We start from the raw sequence: 20,642 nt of genomic DNA, 5'->3' as shown, positions 1-20,642 counted from the left end.
GATGTAAAACATCACTAGTCATCAGGAGAATTCAAATCAAAATTACAATGAGGTATAATCTCACACCATCAGAATGGTTATCATCCAAAAGGCAACAAATAACAAGTGTCGGTGAGGATGTAGAGAAAAGGAAGCCCTCATACACTGCTGGTGGGATTGTAAATTGGTACAGCCACTGTGGAAAACAGTACGGAATTTCTTCAAAAAACTAAAAACAGAACTACCATATGATCTGGCAATTTCACTTTTGGGTATTCACCTGAAAAAAACAAAAATTCTAATTCTAAAACATACGTTCAATCCAATCTGATGTTCACTGCAGCATTATTTATTAACAATAGCCAAGATATTCAAGCAACTTAATTGTCCATCAATAGATGAATGAATAAAGAAAATGAGATATATATGTGATGGAATATTACTCAGTCATGAAAAAGAATGAAGTCTTGTCATTTTTTGACAACAGGAACAGATCACGCTATTACGCTAAGTCAAATAAGTCAGACAGAGAAAGACAAATTTAGTTTGATCTCACTTATATGTGGAATCCAAAAAACAAAACAGATGAACAAATAGAGCAAAATGAAAACAGACTCATAGATACAGAGAACAAATGAGTGGTTGCCAGAGGGAAGGGTTATGGGGGCTGGGCAAAATAGATGAAGAAAATTAAGAGGTACAAACTTCCAGTTAGAAGGTAAATAAATCATGGGGGTGTATTTTACAGCATAAGGAATATAAGCAATTACATTGTGATAACATTTTATGGGGAAAAATTTTTACTAGACATTGTAGGGACCATTTCATTATGTATTTAAATGTCAAATGACTTTGTGGTACACCTGTAACTACTATAATATTGTATATCAGCTATATTTCAATAAAAATTAAAATAATATAAAATGCTCCCCTTTCTAAAGAAAAGCTTCAGGTGATAGAAACATCAAAATACAGTTGAAATTTAGAATTATGCAAACAATTTTATTGTTGTTGTTTTGGTCTGTGGATTATGTTTTCCTTTGTTCCATAATCCACAAGTGAAAAGAGTATTTCAGGGCCAAATTTTGCACTTAATTTTGCACTTGTCTATTTAGCCATTATCTACATTTAGAATCATTTAGCCATTATCAGCATCTGTTAGAGTCACCTATGATGAAGGAGAGCAAGGCTTTTCTGAGAGCATTTCCATACTGAGCTTTTTCCAAGCAAGAGAGGACCTCTCTGAATACAAAGGCCATGATTCTTAAACAGATTTATTATTTTCAGAAGGGTCTGAACTAAGCATTAAGAACAATTAGCAACCGTATGCATTTTGGGAAACTCATGTTTCTTATAATTTGATGAGAATAGCAACTTGGTGAGCATAATAATTATTGTTTTAAAATGCACATTATTAAACTCTGCCATAGACTTTTGAAGTCATGGGGCCAATGAATATGCAAATGTAACAAGCAAGCCAAGTGATTCTGAATCAAGTGGTCCATGGACCACATTTTTGGGAACACCGCTTTTAATCTGCTGTTTCTCAGTATATTGAACTCCCTAGTTCTCGTTTTAGTGGTGCCCACACACACTGAAAATGCCACAGTGATTGCCAGACATTCCCTGGTGCTTGATATTAAGCCTATAACTAATTTTACTACTCCCTCACTCTTGATAGAATTTAGCAGAACATAATAGCATATTCTTAGTGTGACTAATGAGAAAGTAGCTAATAGCCTAGCAGCTCTACAAAAGCTAAGAGCCAAACAACAGTCAGGTCTATTGTAATCCCCAGGTTCAAGGATCTCAAGTCTTTATGTGTCTTTGCCATGAAAGAACTGATTTCTGAGTTCCTTCTCTGGGTTCTGCCCCAGTGGCCAGTTGGGGGGTAACTGATAAAAATTCAGAACTTGTCCCTGCAAACCCACACTAAACTCTCATAGAGCAATGAGATATTCTTCTTGTGACAAATATCTATTTCCAGTATGTAAGTTAATATTCTCCTAAGTGATATGCGTTTGGGATGATGATGATGATGATGATGATGATGATGATGATGATGATGATGATGATGATGATGATGATGATGATTTTGGTTTTGATAGGCTTCAAAATAAAAAAGACTGACCTTGTATCCTGAATAAGGGGGAATAAATAAAATTCTGAGATCTACTCAGACCCTTTCCATTGTGCAGTTTCTGAAGAAATCACCAAATTGCCATCATATTGTCCATTTGTAAGAAATATAGTACGGGCTTTTTGGAAATTAACTAAAGCAAACTGGAAAAAAAAAACATGTAAAATGAAAAGGAAGAAAAAGCACATATGGTGGGTTTTTAAATTTTCAAAACTTGCATTTTGTAACTGGCCTTCAATTCTCGGATAACAGAACTATAACAGGTGAGTGGAAATTTTGAGAAAGAAAATTTTACATCCATAAAACTCTAAAAATCTAGAAGTAGAAACATTAAAATAAATGTAGCAAAAGAAATTCCTTCATTATTCTTAGTCTCTTCCTCATTAAAGTTATGCCAAATAGCTCTAATTAAACATCAGAAGCTCATATTAAATATGTATGTATGTACATATTAATGTATGTATGTATCTACCTATATATATATATATATATATATATGCATCCTCTATCTTTCTACCTATGTCAGCTTTTTTCACTTAATGTCATGAAAAGAGTCAAACCCCTCCTGGATGCCATGGAATGTTTTCCTAATTTGGAAGGGAGTTGGACTTCCCTGAGTCCGTTCTAACATCAACATTCTTTGAGTTAATGACCCTTTCCCATTCATGCACATACATCATTTTGGTTCTGCGAGATTATCAGTTAAACAGAGTGGATCAGTTAGGCACAATTAAGCACAGCAAAGCTTCAAAAATGTCTAACTTATTTCTCACCATCCAGCAATAATCATGATCAGAAAGAATAGTCTGTCTCTCTCTCTCTCTCTCCTCGCCACACCTTTTTCTTTATAAGGTAACATGTACTAAAAGTATTTTATGATATATAATGTATTATGTGTTTTATCTAACAAAAATCTTTAAAAGCTTACATCAAGAAAGTTAAATTTACATTTACCAAGATCCTTCTTATCACCTCAGCCCATTCTCAGCCTCCTTTTTGGGATTTTTTTCATAGAATGAACAACAGAGACGTTCTCAGCACTCTGACGTTTCATCATCTCGCCGCAAGAGATTGTCTTGGAATAAAACCATCCATTGCAAAGCGCATAGCCTATGTTTTCCCAGCACACAGGTGTCTTTCAGCTAGATGAAGCCCTAAGGTTGAGTTTTGTCTGTCATAGAACTACTATAGAGAAGGTGTATTCCGTGAAGTATGTATCATTTATGCTGTGTCTTTGTGAACAATACCTAGACTCACTATGTTAGAGTCATATGTGAATTTGTGCAGGCACTGGGGAAATGTTGTACATGCAGCCTCACTGAAATGAGCTTTTGATGACCGTGATAGATTGAATATAGCGATATATTTGTGTATTAGATTATTTTTTCCCATCTTGCTGGGAGTGGAAGCTCTAGTTCACACTAAAATGACCCATCACGTGTAAGGTCATATGACTCAAATTAACTTTCATTCAGTCCTGAAACCAAAACCAGATCTGATCTAAATAACTGCAACAATTGTTATGATTTTTAGGAGGCTGCAGACATTGCAAAATCATGGAACATGCCCTACAAATGTTTCATTTTCAATGGTAAAAGAGTGATACTATTTTTAACACGATTTCAGTGACTATTTAATTGTTGAAACAATCTTTCTAAGATTTACTTTAAATTTGAAAGGGGTGAGCATGAAGAGACAAAAGGGTCACCTTCCTGCCTTAGGTCAAGGCTTGTCTTTTCTCTGGATTGCAGAAGCAGGACCCTGCCCTCAGACCTGCATCCTTCTAATAAAACAAACTCCATGCAGCCTGCAAACTAGACACTGCCATCACAAGGATGGTATCCCTCTGTTTAATACGTGTTATGGAATCTGCGAGGTCTAAAAGGTGAGGTGAAACCCTCAGATAGTGTACAAACCCTGTGGAAGTAACTCCACCTCATCTCTCAGGTCCTTTCATGTCGCTTTTGTTCTAAGGAAAACCAATCCTTTGCTGTTCTGGGAGAACCTTTCCTCCTATACCTGTTTCTGGGCTTTTTATCTTCTCATGCTTTGGCTCTAAAAAAAAAGAAAAAGCTTCTTATCTTTTATGTTTAGCTTCCTTAAAACTTTGTCTAAGCCTCAGTCTCTGCTGGGTTGTCAGTCTCTCCTAGTCACGCCCCATTCTTTCTTGTACGTGTGTCGATAGGAAGTTGCTGCTTTATTACAAGGACTGTGTGTGAATCCTCTCTTACTAGTAAGGCCATCAGGTCCTGATGGCAGCACGCATGCGAAGTTTGTCTTTGTGTTCAGAGAAAATCAGTGTTCGTTAAAGGAGAGAAGAAGGGCGGAGCATAAACGAGGGAAGAACTGCTGAGTTTAGAAACTTGATAGATTTATTTAGAAAGGAGAGAAGGGGTGGACCACTGTAGTCTATTGCCTCAGATGCTATAAATCATACATCTTTTTTTTTTTTTTTTTTTGGCGGAGGTACAGGGGATTGAACCCAGGACCTCATGCATGCTAAGCATGTGCTCTACCACTTTGAGCTATACCCTCGCCCCTGACTTTTTTCAATAATAAAAAGACTTCTTTTACCTATCCAGGTGGCCATAAAATGCTCATATATCAAAATAATCCCTTAGCTAGCTAGAACAATGAAGGAAAACCACAGATTCAAGTTCACATTACTTTTTCCCTTTGTACCAAGTCTTGATATCTTAAGAAAATCTCAAACCCCTAAAATTTATTTCTCCCTCCTTTGTGTCCTTAGTCTCTATCACAGAAGTTTTCTAACTTAAAGTTAATAAACAATTGAATATATAAGCAAATAAATCCATTTCAATCATCTCTGGGTTTTAAATGCAGTAATAAGGATAGATTAGATCGAAAGAAAGCTCCAATTCAAAGATTGAATATATCTAACAGGTTGCAGAGATCGTCCTTTCTTTGACAGTGTCATTGGATTTTCATTTTTTTCTTTTTGATATTCTAATTTTGAGTTGTTTTCATTTGTTTAGGGGTTTTTGTTTTTGTTTTTGTTTTTTTTTTGGTTTCTTTTTCAAAGAAAGTTTTATTTTTCTGTTACTTTGTTTACACAAATAGGAAAAATATGGATATTTGCTTTACTCTCTCCCGTCATAAACCAAATTGAAATGCAGAGGTAGTTATCATAGCGTAGTCAAAGGATGAGCGTTTGTACAGAGAAAACGTAGTAATAAAGGAATTAGATATGTTGATATGATCATTCCTTGCGTTTCACACTCAGGTTATCCCCTACCCTGTATTACCCCTTGTAAAGTCTCTCACCCTCTGTCTAACATGATTCTTTTCCATAAACTTGACATATTTTAACAGTTTCCACTCTTCTTATTGCTGAACTTATTCTAGTGACTGTCATGCTTGGCTTAGATCTGACTCTCTGCCTCATCATGACTGTTGCCAAAAAACCAGCCTCTGTACCCCAATGGCCAAATTGAGACTCAGAAGCAGAGTTTGGGGAGAATCAGAACAGAGCAGCTTTATTGCTTTGTCAGGCAAAGGGGAGTTACAGCGGGCTTATGCCTCAGAGACTGTGAGTCCATCTTGGGGTTGGTGTCCTGAGGTTTTATGTAAGAAAAAAACTGGATAAAACAGAAAGGCAACAACAATCAGGGTGTTTTGTGGGGTGCTGTATTCTTCTTAATCTTGAATCCACCTGGAGAAACTGCGGAGATGCTGTTCATTGTTCTGAGGCTATCAGCCCGTGATAGTCTTTCTGGAACACAGCTTCTGAGTTAAAAGATAAGCTATCCTGGGTAAAGAATGTAGAGGGAGTGGAGAGTGTAAAAAGCAGTTGAGCAAGTGAAGCAGAGATGGGTTTTTTTTTAATTTTTCAGAGAAAAGAGAAAAACGAGTTGCAAGAATTGCACATCAGAATAAATCAGTAAACAGCTTTAGCATTGGGGAAGCCATTTGGTTAGTTAGTTTCCTCCTCTTTCATAATCACTTTCCTTTCTTTACAGGGTGGAATCCATTAGACTACAGCTTTTAACATTTCCCTTACCTTCTGTTTTATCTGTTTGGGGCTTTCTTCCTTGTCCCTGTCAAATGTCTATACTTTTGCAATTTGTAATGTGAAGCTTTCAGTTCCTTCAATTCCTTCTTCTTTTTGAACACTGCAATCTGGTTATTCCCTGGTCCAAATCTCCCCCCGACCCAAGACTGAATTTACTTATTTGTGTTGAGCCAGGAATGTTGGGGAGTGTTGAGGTAACATGCCACTGGCCCTTTATCCCTAAACACGCCCTATGTTAAAAAATAGTGATAGATTCATGGAGCTCATATAAAATAAACCAGCTGGCCACTCAGACACTGATTAGGGGGTGGACACTTTAGCTTGAGTCATTCAGAACAGTCATGCAAATTCATAAACTCAATGGATCAGAATTAAATAGATTTAGGGGAACTGACTCATCAACCAGACATGCAGTAGAATTCCCAGGCCAGAAAGCTGAATGATTAAGTTACAGTGAGAAAGATAACTGAAAGGTAAACTAGACAATGTGTGTCTCTGTTTAGCTCATTCTGTCTTGATGGGAAAGTAAAAAGGTATTCAAAACTGTTTATAACTCTAGAATCAGAGCAAGGGAAATAAGCTGAGAAATCTTAATAGCAATTGTCTTCAAGTCACCATAGTCTGATGTATCCATCTTTTTTATCACAGGAGAAAAAAAAACCATTGTTGTCAGCTCAGCAAAGTCTTTCCTTCTAATAGTAACAGAGATATATTGATTAAGATTCTCTAGATTATACAAATACCCCATATAAAACCAACTTTCCTTAAGTCAAGGCAGAAACATTGATTAAATTTTACCTTTTTACTTAAGTTATTTTTATCCCATGTTGCTACACCTGAGTCATTGTGATTGCATTAAGGTCTTTCTCAATTCTAATCTCTCTCAATATAGTTTCATGTATTTTCAGACTAATTCATGGGAGTTGAGTCACTTCTATTTTGGTTAATATGATCCATTTAATTTAAAATAGGTTTAGATTAACCAGAGAATAACCAAGTGAGGAGGGTCATTTTAGTGTGATCTCTGTTGAAATAATTACATCTGGATTCTCCCAGGGATGAGTTTCCTCTTTGTTTTCAGAATTAACCATCATTTCTGTGGTCCAGCTTTCTGCCTTTTAAACAAAATGAGTATTACATTTCTTCCAACACATAAATGACAGAAGATAAAAAGTAGATCTTAAACTATATAAATATTCTTTCTTTTTTAAATTAATAGATGTTTGATTGAATGAGAATTGACAATTGCATTCATCTATGTAACTACCACCCAAAAGAAGATATAGACTATTTCCATCACTTGAGATAATTACATTGTGACCCTTTCCAATCAGTCTTCTCCAAGAGACAACTACATTCTGATTTTTCCAGTATAGATTAATTTTGCTTATAGTTAGACATCATGTAAAAGTGATTATATTGTATGTGACTTCTTTCGGTCAAAATTTTAAAAATCAGCCATATTGTTGCATGAATCAAGAATCCACTGATTTTTCTTATTGAATAGTATTCCATTGTATAATTATATCACAATGTGGTTAACCATTTTCCTGATAATGATCATTTGGGTTGTTTCTACCTTTTAGCTATTACAAATGAGGCACTTGTGAACATACTTGGAAAAGATTTTGTGAACACACTTCCATTTCTCTCGAATAGCTCCCTGAGGTTGGGATTGCTGAGAGTCAGAGTGAGTATCTATCTGCCTGCCAGAGTGTTCTCCAAAGGGATTGAGCCCTTGAATGCTACCTCCAGAATGTATGAGAATCCCAATTTTTCCACATCCTCTCCAAAATTTGTATTTCAGTTGTTTTTATTTTAGCCATTTTAATGGATATAAAATGGTACCTTATGGTAGTTTTGTGGGGATTTTTTGTTGTTGTTGTTTATTTCCTCTATGACTAATAATGTTGAGCACCATTTCATGGACATACTGGCCATTCTCCTGTCTTCTACAGAATGTTGCATTTCTCCCTCTTGTATAATCGAGTTATTTGACTTCACATATTCAAGTTACAATTCTTTATCTGATATATCTATTGCAAATATTTGTCCCCAACTTATGGCTTGAGTATTCATTTTCTTCATAGTAGTTTTTAGAAAGTAATAATATATAATTTTGCTGAGGTTCAATTTGCACGTTTTCTGATGATCAGCTTTTGTAAACTAGGAAATCTTTCCTACCTCCTAGATGGAATTTGCATACTTTCTATTAACCATTCTCAAAGTCACTGAATATTTTCTCTGTTCTGCCAAGTCTGCTGTTGAATAAACTGAATATATTCATTCGTGATACATATATATATATATATATATATATATATATATATATATTTATTTCAAGGCTTGTTCCTTTGATTCCTTTTGATAATTTTCACCTTTCTGTTTGAATTATTGTTCCTTTTACATATATTGACAACTTTTCACTCTATTCTTTCACATATTTTTCATAGTTGAAGATATTTGTTTGGTTTTTTTTAGATTAATTTTCTTTATCCATTGAGTTTCTTGCATTTTGTCAAACATCAAACAGCTATAGATGAGTAAACAACATTTATTAATCAGAAAAGGCATTACTTCTTTTGCTGCCAGGCTGCCAGTTTCATTGGTCCTCCCAAGTCCTTTGTTCTCCAGTCTAGCCAGGTGTTTTGTCATGCTGCCCTGTTCCCAGCCATGCAGTTGGTGAAGCCATGGGCACCCCTGAGTGATGTTGCTCATCATTCCTTTTCTGCCCTGGCTCTTAGCCCACTGTCCCCATGAGCTCAGCTAGCATCTGTAGGAAAGAGTATGCCGGTTGGATTCAGACTCATGCTGTGCGTACAAATCTATCTGTTAGAGCAGGCAGGAAGCAAAATATGAGCAGAAAGAGGGGTACACGGGCCTAGTGGCAGAAAATCGTACATCCTGTGAACAATAGGGGTCCTTGGATAGACCAAGAAAAATAGGAACCTCCAGACTGATAAGAAACCATACATTCTGGGTTGACAAGTATTCCAGAGGCAAAGAAAGCTGGGACAAGACAGGAATCTCCACCATCCAAATGTAACATTTTGCTCATTATAGTCCCTTCAGGATGTAACCTTTTGCTTATGAAACCCCCAATATAACCTTTTGTTCATTATGACCTCATCTAACTTCCCAATCAAGACTAAAGAAGGACAAAAAAATTCCTCCTTCTCCCCCAGGAAGGTGGAGCTGGGATGAAGATCAGGAAAGATGACCCCAAACCCCTCCTGCCAATGAATATTCTGCCCATTCATTTTTACACCCATATAACCAGTTTACCAAAGATACTACAGGCAACTACCCGTCTGCCCGCTCTGTCCTTGACAGCAATTTATTTATCCCTTTACAAATCCTTGCTTTGTTTTCTTGACCTCCGTGTCTTGTTTCTGAATTCTTTCTGTGATGAGACAAGACCCTTCTCACAACACATTCACAGGATTCTACTCTACCAGCCAGCCCATGCATAGCTATTGGGAGTTCGTTCAGATCAGGTTTGTTTCTCTTTAATCCTTTTGATGACACTTTTCACTACTTTGCAAGGATGAAAATGTCCACACGGTCCTATTTTCCTGGAAAGGTCTTGCCACTCTCTTGAGTTTATTTTATTTAGATTTCCTTGCATCCTTTGTATTTAATAGTAAAAATAAATTCGGGGGAAAAATATTATGTTGAGGCTTCACACTTTGTTTGAATTAGAATGGGAGTGATGATCTGCTGAAACTTTCTATGCCCTAATCACAAGAGAGAGCCTATTTTTTTTTCACTCTTGTTCATAGAGGCCAAAGTGATAGTGGATGTGCAAGGATCTTTTCTTTACACTCGTAGGAAATATGTAAATTTATGTAGTTTACCAAAGGAAACCTGTTGAACTGAGTTCTGTAATCAAAGAGCAAATGTTTACAAATTTAGGAGTATCACGCTGTCATTTCTCTAAAAACAAATATTCAGACAACAGTTACAAGGTGAATTCACATGTGTTAATAAGAAAAATGTCATTACATTACAGTCAAAGAAGCCATTTACCTGTCTGTGGCCCTGTTAAAACCTTTTTGAAAAACTTTCTGTAACAACGTTTACTTTGTTTCACAAAATGAAAAGACAAAACTGCAAAGAACATAATACTAATGACACATCAATGTATCACCTTCACAAACAGCGTTTATTTTACTGTTGTGAACAACAAAGACACATGTTATCGTATTAATTTTACTGCAGAGGAAGAGCATCCCTGTCAGGTGACAGGTTGTCTTAAGGACATACTGAGGAGGTGCCAGAACAGGGACTGAAATGCTCCAAGCAGAGTCTCCTGAGACAGACAGAGAAGAGATACAAGAAGGAAATTGCGATGTTAAATAGCTCCAAACAGGGTCTATCTGTTTACAAAAAGACTTTGCTCATGAAAATGAGAGGAAGTGTTTCTGTTAGTGATTTGCATTCGGCAATCAGCAAACTTGCCTGATGGCTTTAAAAGAAGAGATGTTATCTCTCTCTTTTTTTTTTTTAAATAGTTATCTAATGTGTTAGGAAAAGGCAAAAAAGGAGCGATATCTGGCTCTCCATTTCTGCATACCTATTTAACTTTCACAATCAGAGATATTGAATTTCTGTGGTTAACCACACAGAGCAGACAAGAGAAATAACTGAACAGAACAGAACAGAATCTCAAGACTGTTACTTTGAATTTGAGAAATTTGAAGCCTTGGAGTGTTTTGGAGACATGCCTATAGTACATAATAATTTGCTCTGAGCAAATAATTTATTCTTATTTAAAATTATGCTATAGATAGTTTTCATATTTCTATTATGTATTAGAAATAGTGTGTATAAGGTATAGAATATTTTGTTCATGACTGTTTTTTTTTTAAATATGTCATCTCCTTTCTGTCATAATTAAAAAATCAGAGTGCAGATCAGGAATTAAAAGTTGAAAAAAAAAACCATCATCTTTAAGTTATACCCTCAAACTACACATACATGAGTGTCACTAAAACCAAAAATATTTATATATTGCTATAAGATAATATAATATTTTCACATGCATAGTCTTTAATTACCTTCTCAAATCATTCCACAAAGAAAGTATTTTTACTATTATCCCAGTTTCAGAGATAAAGAAACTGAGTCCCAGAACTTGAAACCATTACCCACATTTATACAACTAGTTCGTAGAAAATTCAAGACTTGAACCTCTTTTTCTAATTATGGAACAATAAATTCTAGTTTCCCCAAAGAAATTTACAAAAGGTAATATTTTTTATTGATGAATAGTTGATGTACAAATCTATATAAGGTACAGGTATATAATATAGTGATTCACAATTTTTAAAGATTATACTCCGTTTCTAGTTATTATAAAATATTGGCTATAGTCTCTGTGTTGTATAGTATATCCTTGTAGTTTATTGTCTACGTAATAGTTGGTACCTCTTAACTCCCTACCCATATCTTACCCCTTCCTTCTTACCTCTCCCCACTGGTAACCACTAGTTTGTTTTCTATATCTGTGTTTGCTTCTTCTTTATGTTTTGCCCTCCTCCCTACAAATATTGTAATTAATTGAGATAATATCAGATCATGCATTAGGGAGTAAATTTCTGAGTCAAGTGCCCAAGTCCAACTGAAGTCAAAGATGGCTGCGCTCACTATTGGGAATTTCACCCTGGACCATTGTGACACAGAATCATCCCCCAAACTTTAATGTCCCCAATTCTAACACCCTCCTGTAAGAACATAAGTAATTTTATTTCCAGGTACAACCTCTGCCTCCTCAAAATGCCAAATTTCAGGTTAGGAATATCACTCTCTTTAAGTTAATACCTGATTAAAAGTAATCAAATTTTGGTTTATAGATTTCAAGGTGAAAAAAAAAAATCCTCTCTAAATAATAGGACTTTTAAAATAACCAGTCTTTTCTTCATTTAGTATAGAAAAACTATGGGAAAGAATACCTGAAAAATAACGGGGACAATTTTGAAACCAAATTAGTTAGTGAATATTAGTTTATCTCACTCTTCAGCCCCCTTTTCTAGCTCTAGCACATCTCCTGCAGAACCCGCATGGTCGCCAAACGCTAGTGCTCCTCTCACCCATTACGCTACAATCCAGTCCACTAAGACAGCTCATGAAAGAAGTCTGAAGTAATTTGACTTAGTTGTGCCTTTTCTTGACTTTTTAAATCTTTCAGAAAGTTGTTAAAAAGAGGCAGAAACAATTGGAAACACTGTTCCTGGTAAACCTCAACTGCTGATGATTATTTTTTCCCAGCACAGGGAAGGATCAAGAGAGAATCAGGTACTTTGTTCCCTTTTCCATGAGCTACAATACCTTATCGATATATAAGGAATTGAGGTCATTGTCTTCTTCAAGTTAAAAAAATTCCTTGAAAATTAGGAGGAACTGTACTTTTATTTCTTGGGTTAGGTAACATATCACCACAAAGAAAGTCAGTAAACTGCAGGTAAACAGGGCATTTTATTTGTTTCTGAATCTCTGGTGCTTAGTGTAAGGCAGAGACCATATCGATTGTTCAATATAAATTTATTAAATGATTTTTATATCAACGTTGGGCAACAATTTCATTATACGTTATTTGTGTTGTTCTCCGCTCTGTGTTGTGAGTGGAATTTCTGCATCGTTCATTTCAGTGGGACTGTGCTAATTAACGGTACCCAATTCAGTTTCCCATTAAATTGGTGCCTGAAAATTTGGTTTGCTCCCAGCTGTGCAGTTATGACATTAGAACTTTAAAACTCAGAATCCAGTTATCTTTAAATTCAATTTCTACTATACAATATGATAAAACAGCATAGAACAATTACATTAAAAATTTAAAAAGCATCTTAGGGCACCAAGAAGATGTGTGATTCTAGAAAGGAGCAGCAAACGCCCTCCTGAAATCAAATAATTGCAAATAATCTGTTTCAGTAACATTCAGAGGGAAAACAATACTATTTCCAAAGTATATTCCAAATGTTAATTCCAAACAAAGGGAATCAATGGCCAAATAAAAACTTAATTGAAACAAATACAAAGTATTAATACTTTAGATTGGATTTTTTCAGTTAAATACGAACTCAGAATTGAAGTGATATGGTTGAATAAAATGTTGAATTCAAATGGAGAGTTATGACTCATTTCACATTGAGTTTGCTCTCATAAAGATATTTTCTATGTTCTACAGCATTATTTTAATTATGATATTATTTCAGCTAATTTTGAAGGACACAAGAAAAAAAAAATCAAACTGGCTCCATCAAAGTCAGAAGACTAGTGTTATTCAAAATGTGTGGCTTTAAGTTTACCACTCACAAATGATAAGCTCCTTAATAAAAGCTTAAGTTCTTGTTTTCACTCTTTATTATATTTGGGTTTCATATCTATGGCAGGCCAACTGAGCAAAGATTTCCACCTCATTTTATCAATTTCTGGAATTTCTAATATTTACATTATGTTATACATAAACCACACATGAATCAAGTTGATTACATTTATCCATAGATTGTTTAAATAATGCCCAAAAGAAGTGTAATATTATACTAAAGTGCCTCCTATGCTAAAGCAGGTCACTTTCTCAGAAAGCTGTTCTTTTTCACATAGGAAAGGTAATCGCAGTTTGGCAGGCAACAGTGACTTCAAAGGGAGGAATTCCACCAGCCACCAGAGTCAATGGCGGTAACAGCTCTATGCATAAAGTAAAGGACTGATCAGAAATCATACAGAATGAGGGGAAATCTGGGGCTAATAACACTTCACAGTTTGTGATGCCTTGATTAGGCTGGGACATACTGACTTAGATCAGTACTTTCCTAGTGTTTTGTCCTCTGGATTCTTTTACGTTCTTAAAATTATTGAGAGCCCCTAAAAGCTTTTTGTTTAGTGTAGTTATATCCATCAACAGATATCAAAATGGAAATTAAAACCAAGAAACTTTATCATACTTTTATATTAATTCATTTATAGATAGAAGCGATAAGTTTATTATATGTTACACAAAAAAATACATTTTTATAAAAAATAACAATCCGTTCAAAACCAAAACTTTGTGAGAGAAGTGGCATCGTTTTACATTTTTACAAATCTAGGGTCTGTCTTGGTCGACAATACGGGGATTTGTCTACCTGCTTTTGTGTTCAATTTCTTGTGATATAGTATGTGATTTAGCCTCTGGAAAACTTCACTCTATACTTGCAAAAGAGTAAGTGTAAAAATGGAAAATAAAATCTCAATGTTCGCATAAAATTAGTTTTGATCTATGTACCAAAGCAGGCGTCTAAGGAACTCTCAGGGGTCTCCAGACCCCAAGGTAAGAACCAGGATAATTGGGTCCCAATTCTTACTGCCATGAGAAGCAATAGGAAGCCTTGGAAGGATGTAGATGCCAGACCAATTCCTCAGGGAGTCTGATTTAATTAGTTCACAGAAAGATCTGGATCTCAGTCATTGTTAAGTTCCCCTGGTGGTTCTAATATGCTGCCGGGGTTAAGAACGACTGGATTTAATAAGTTGTGTAATGAGACATGGCTTCACCTTAGAATTTTACATCTTAATAAATATGCACCATCCTTACCTTCTCCTTTGGGGTTTTGTGCGTGTGTGTGTGAGGGGTGACTATAGACATTTAAAATTTTATTTAATTTTATCTAATATAAAATTAGATATTATTACTACAAACACACTGATGAAATGTTGCCCATGTAACACAATTCTTCCCAGTGAATAAAAAAGAAAACCTACAAATTAGGCTTTTTTACAGGGATATGAATGGATTGCCAAAAGTCACATAAAATCTAGTTTTATTCAGCATGCTCAGAAAAAATAAGTCAGACAAAGGCATCTCTTTTTCTTGTGATTTAAATTATGAGGCTGTTTCCATGACAGGGAAATGATGTGTGGCTGATGATGAAGACAATTGTGTGCTAGCAGAATGACTCACAACAGTGGGAAGGAAGGAATAATATTAAACCCACAAGTCTTTGCTGTCCATCAGGGCCCATATTTTTGTAGGTGTATTCCATGTAAGAAAGAATCTGTCTTCTAAATAATCAGATGCAAAGAAAGTAGCATACATTCATGATTTCCCATTTTCTAAATTTACAGTAACTACTTAAGTTCCTGACAAGGTTTAAAAGTGTATGAAAATGCCATATGACATCATTTATATGAGGAATCTAAAAAATAATAACAGTATTAGTAAGGACACAAATGAACCACTTATTATTTATAACTAAGATGATTGATTTCTCAAATATGTGTAAGCACATTTGACTGTCCTTTATGATTGGATTACCGCATTCTGTTGATTCTTAGTTTGTAGTTGGCTTTATTCCTTTGATAACAATGTAAATTTAAAAACCTAAAGCTCTAATCTGTTCTTAGGAACAATAATTAGTACATATATGTAAACTAAAAAAATGTGCAGTGTACCATATATATGTATTTACATGCAATATAATGTGTATGTGGGGTTGGAAAAAAAAGTGTATGCATAAAAACTGGAATATTAGTGATTACTGAACCTGAATTTTCTATTATTTCTAAAAACACGGCATTGCTGGCCTGTCTTTTCTATTCTGTATTCAGAGGCTGCTATTTTGTAAAAGCAATGTCTTTGCTTTAGGACCCTTACGCTTAAGTACATTAACTCTCAACTGGGGTTGATTGTTTTCCCCCAGGGGATGTCTGTTACAGGTTGAGGACATATTTGTTGTCACACTGGGGAATGAGGTTGCTCCATGCACCTGGCGGGTGGAGGTCAAGATGCTGCTGAATGTCCCATAATGCACAGAACAGTTCCCCCCACCCGTCAACAACGGATCACCTGGCCCCAGATGCCAAAAGCACCAAGGCTGAGAAACTTGCATTAGATGATAACTAGCAGTTCTGGTCTTGTCAGCAGTTCATTATGGACACATAAAATCACTAAGTTGTTTCATCGAGTAATACATATAAAATGCAGTTTTATTCATATCTAAGCAATGATCCTGAAGGAAGCTAATTTAAGTGATCATTCAGAGAAACCCTTTCTCATATGACTTTAAACATTTGAGTGCTATTTAACAATGGATTCTTCCCCTCTTCATAGGATAGCCGAATATTTTTATGTTATTAACTATTTCATAATAGTATTATCTTAAACTGTTACCCTAAGGAGGGGAAAATCCCCAGTTCTTATCTTACTGGAAAGATAAGAATTCAGATGGGAGATGAAAAGTGATGTGTAAACAAAGGGCTCATTAGCAAAGCAAAAGTGCACCTCCCAGGGCTGAAGGCGGGCGGATCCAAAAAAGGAAAAGCAACGACTCCCCCAGTCCCTGCTTCTTTTGTGTGGTTGCCAAGGGGCTGTCTTGAGCCAATTTGACAGTTGACATCATTTGAGTGGCCAGTGTAGGTTATAAAACCTTTTCCTCATTGCGCTTGTCCTTCCCCACATTGCATATAGAAAAGCCCACAGCGGGCTTAAACCGCAATGCTAATTACATTATAATGAGCACGGGGTCATGGCAGGTCGGGTCCCTGTCTCTGCTGCGCACTCACATTGTCTGGTTCTAACCGGCTTCTTTGCTGGCACTCGTTTAGGGAGAGTAAAGCTCTCTGAGCCCCTTATTCTGAGCACAGGTGTACTGTTACCTTCCGGATCGTTCCCCTCGCTTTCCACTCCTCTTGCCCCTTGCTCCTACCTATCTAACCGCTTAGTGAAACCAGTCATAATAGTGCTGGAGATATGTGATTTAATTCAGTAACTGTCAGGATAAATTTGCCTACAGTTATCTTCTAAGTGGAAAGAGTAAATTGAAACTTACATACTCTGGAGGGACATTGGCAGGGACATGGCTACAAGAAAACTGTTTCACCTGCAGTCTTGTTCTCAGGGCTACTGTTCTGTTATTTCTGCTAAGTCTTTAAAGGACCACGCCTCTAGATGTGCCGTATGAGAGGTTAAGTACTGAGAGAGGAACTATGATTCCATCACCATTTATTGACTGCCTCATCAGCTAGAAATGTCCCAGGTAACGGAGGAGAAGAATTGTGCCAAGTAAGAGCACAAGGTCTCTGCTAAGCTGGGTTAGGAGTTGTGGAGGTGGAGATGCACTGAACCCTCATTCCAAACCCTGCCTTCTAGCTCACCATTTTCTGTTTCAAAAGCTGGACTGTATTCTCGTAAGAACATAAATTACTGCTTCTATTCAAAGGATTGAAAAAAAAAAAAAAACGCTTATAGAGCATGACTATTTGTTTTAGAAAAAAGAAAACACAAAAATGAACACTCATTTGAAATGAATCATCTTAAAATTAGCTCAAATGTATCACAGTCCACTAAAAACACTCACATTATACATAGGAGACCAGTAATTAGTTTGTTGAGTCAGTTAAAATAGAGAATTATTAGAACTTGATAGATATTTAAGCCTTTTGAAAGTATCAAAGGAGGAAAACATTTAAAATTAGTATATAGTTCAGGTTTTTTTTGTTTAAAACACCCAAATATGATCATTTCCTAATCTTTATGTTAAGACCGAGTCTTTCTACTGCGACATGATCGAAGCATTGACCTGTATTTCTTGCCTAAAGCATACTCAAGTTTATCATATAGAATGGTTATTTTATATTTTTAGGTGGAATGAAAACTTACAGACAATTGAGAAGAAATTCAAGTGCAGTATCATTCTCCCAGCATTTTTTCCTAATCATTCGTAATTGTCTAATTGACACTTTGATTAGCCAGTCACGGATTTTATTTTAGCTACTGTGAGTGAGCTTTTTAAAACATTCAATTATGTTTTTACAGAAAAACGCTGTATTTCTCCATTATGTTTTAAGAGCTTATCTAATAATTATATTTAATTATAATAAATAGAAGAGTATAAATAACCTTGGAGACCTGATTGATTCTTAGAAAGTAAAAGCTCAGGTGAGCTTTTAGTGTATTTGAGGAATGAAGAGTTTGTTTTACCTTGCAAATGAGTTAAAATGGAGGTCAATTTTACCATTTATGCACCAATTCTTCAGAATGAATTGAGTGGTAAACTACTATTAGTTTTTGTATAGTGTTTATAAACAACGTCTTTATAAGAAGTACACCATTTTTATCGTTTGTTTTTTTCAAGTATGTCAATAGGCTTAAACAGAATTCTGATCAATTTTCTAACACCAGTTCCAAAATTTTATAACTGTATTTGACTTTGATACTGATATACATTATTTGTTAGATACTGACATCTGTAAGTAAACTAGAGATTACAATCTTGCCAAACAGTTAGCTATACATACATGACTGGCTGTTGAAAGGGGATGCTCTGGACCTATAAAGAGGCTCACACTTTCAGGAAACAAAGGAGTTACTGTTTCCCCACCTTTTAGAGGAAGCAGACAGCGTGAAGACCAGACAGATTTTTCACTCAGCTCAGCAGAAATGCGTGTTCCCATGCCTCCAGTTCTTATCCACCCTACCTGGGGCTGTAAGAAAAGACTAGGTCACAGCAGAGTGATGAAACAAAGTCTCTGGAACTGTAATGTTTGAGATGAAAGAGTGCCTTTTTCTTTTTCAGAGTTGGGATGGAGTGATTAGAGAAATCCACATGGAGAGACTAGGAGTGCCTGCTGGAAGGAAGTTGGAAGTCTTGTATCCTCTTAGACGGTCACTAGGTGGCATGTTCTGCTGTTCTGCCTCAGTGTTGCCATTCAAATGATGCTAATTCTGATGACAAAGTTGTTGAAAAAATTGGCAAGTTTGCTGAAGCTGGGAACCCAAACATGGAGAGGGATACCTGCTCCTTGTATAGAGTTTATTGAAAGGAGAAGGCTTTCAAGAGTGGCTGACAGCAGCTGAAAAAGAAGGCACTGTCGTAGGTGTACCTGGGGAGAAGTCTGGGCACACCTATGCCCCGAAGCCCTTAGAACATTCAGGAGATGACCCCTGAATATTCCCCTGTGTCCTCATATGAGGGGCCACAATGATTAGCTAGCGAGACAGGAATAAGACAAAGACCCACATATTCCACTTGTGGAGTTGCTCCTTCCAGAGAAAGGGTTGAGCTTCTGAGCCATGCCTGGGGTTAAAGGGACACTTAGCTGGCTGTCTCCACAGGGTTTTTTATCAGGAGCTAGAATAAAACTGAAGACCAATCCCCTGGTAAATTGTTCTAGACCTTCTTCATGAAGTCACCATTTTGGTAGAAGACATTTTTGATAAGTGGATCCAAGAAAGAGTGAAACCAGGCATGTACTCCCATCACTACCACAAGTAACAAGAGAATCAAGATATGGCACCATCTCCCCATTTCCCCAGAGAATTCCCCAGACAGCTGGTGCCAGGGGAAGTCATGGGGGCACAGAATAAGAGATTTCAGTCGGACAGTACAGGACTCGATTTTTCATAGCTAGAATAACTGAGAAGCTATTTGACCTCTGTAGCTTGTGCAGGGATGGAGAGGGTAATTTAATATACTACAGTTAAAATCAATAATTGTTGGAAAACAAAATCATTTTTAAATATTTTCCCCACTGAGATGAGAGAGCTCAAATTACCAAGGCTAGGGCTAAGAGAAGAGGGATTTTGCATGGCGATGTATTTATAAATTTTTGGTTTATTAGTGAATAATGTTGTGTTATGGTGACTTTGATTTTGCTCTGTAATCTTATAACTGTGGGTACTTTGTTGATAAACTAGGATAATAAGAATCTCCTGTATATTTTGGGTGACTGTTCTTTGTTTTTCTCCTATGGAACCAAATTGCAATTAACAGAATTATTTACATTTCCACTAAATTGTTGAACTAGTTTAAAAATTAAAGAAAATAACAGCTGCAAAAGTCTTGATATATTGGAGGGAGAAACATTTTTACCCTTTTGGGGATGGGTCATGTTGAACTGATTATTTAAAATGAAGAAATGTGCTTCAGTCAGCAAACCTATGGGCAGTTCCAAATAGGACTTTATGTCTTCTAAATTATTTACATTGTTCTGTAGGACACTCATTTAACAATTTTTTCCCTCAAGTGAAATTCAAACTTGTGAAATGTATTTATAATTTTTAAAGATCTTTGGGGTGCTTCTGTCTTTCTACTGCAAACATGAAATCGTCATGAATCATCAACCAGTAATTGAAACCTACTATATGCCAAGTACTGTCTCAAAGAATGGTAACAGTCTGGCCACCGTGATGTTCACAAGTTTGCAGAGTCAGCAAAATAATGAATCAATAGACTACAGCTAAGTAAATGCTATGAAAATAGTACACAGGAGAATGCAGAGACTTGACACCATGGAATTTTTGTCTCAGCACTGGAAATTTAGGCTTTGAGAAAAAAATACTGATTTAGTTGAGGTTTGAAAAAGACTTTGAAAGATAAATCAGGCTGGATAAGGGTTTTCTTGGAAACATAGTATAAAGCTGGTATGAGAGGGAGTGGTATGCATTTGCACCAGATATGCTTGTTTGAATGCTGGTGGACCTATGGTGGGCGCTGGGATCAGAACTGGGGAAGG

This window comes from Camelus dromedarius, chromosome 6 (genome assembly GCF_036321535.1).
Source record: "Camelus dromedarius isolate mCamDro1 chromosome 6, mCamDro1.pat, whole genome shotgun sequence".
In the NCBI taxonomy this organism is placed as follows: Eukaryota; Metazoa; Chordata; class Mammalia; order Artiodactyla; family Camelidae; genus Camelus; species Camelus dromedarius.
This window is presented reverse-complemented; position numbering follows the sequence as displayed.